The sequence below is a fragment of the Aplysia californica genome, unplaced genomic scaffold (genome assembly GCF_000002075.1).
Source record: "Aplysia californica isolate F4 #8 unplaced genomic scaffold, AplCal3.0 scaffold00109, whole genome shotgun sequence".
Lineage (NCBI taxonomy): Eukaryota > Metazoa > Mollusca > Gastropoda > Aplysiida > Aplysiidae > Aplysia > Aplysia californica.
In genome coordinates, this window is record NW_004797379.1 from 690,149 (window position 1) to 691,244 (window position 1,096).

Below are 1,096 nucleotides of genomic sequence, written 5' to 3' on the forward strand. Positions count from 1 at the left end.
GATTGTTTTTGACATTAAGCGTCCCACGTGGGCTTCATCAAGCACTATCTCATTTGATTTCTTTTCCTTCCACGATACTCTTAGCAGTCTCCTAAGAAACCACATTTCTGTTGCCTCTATTTTATTTTCACTGTCTTTAGTGATTGTCCAGCATTCACAGCCATATAGAAAGGTTGTATAGAAAGGTACATGAAGCGTAGGCCTAATCAGCTAAGAACACACGTACATGCTTCAGTAACGTCAAAGACCATGAAGTAGAGAATCTTTGGTAACCGGTAACGTCATGCTTTCAGACTGTTGAAAATATTATTTCTAACAAAACCACAACCCCAAAACAGAGGCTCTGGTATGGTTTGGCCTCAAACTTGCTCATACAGTGGCGTCCAAAAGAAACTGGAAGATGTATTCCTCCAATCACCGTGTTAATAAAGCCTTGCACTACCCACTCATGTAACATACCAATTTAAAGCTTAATAAATTCTGCACCAACTGACACATTAATGTTTTTTTCTACGATAAGAATCGCCCAAGATATAAAAGTGCAAAACAGTAAGTGTGTTACAAGAGAGTAACAAACGACGCAAAGAAGGGAGGAGATATCAGGACGATGATGTTTGATAGGACAGAAGGAGCAAACCACACCAGAGCACCCGCCAATCACCCACGCCATTGATATCACCTATATTATTCTTACCTGAAACGAAAACAGACATGCGCATTAAGACGCAAAGAACAGGCAGGCGAAAGATAAAGCCAATTTCCACAGATTTAGAAACTTACCTCAGGAAGAATAACATAAGCATCGAACTTCGACATACAGACATACAGACACTGGCTTTGGGTGGGTTTACCCATAGATTCTTTTTTTTTTTTAAGGTGAAAAATTACGCACTGCGGTGAATTTAAGGACGATTTTTCCCCCCAAGAAAAGGAGTTTGGAAAGAACTGCCCCTTAATGTATTACATCTCAATGGAATCTGGGCTCATGCGTAGTGCTACTTACTACTTGTAGATTCGGGAAACTATGTGTGTGTGTGTGTGTGTGTGTGTGTGTGTGTGTGTTTGCGTGTGTGTTTGTGTGTGTGTGTGTGTGTTT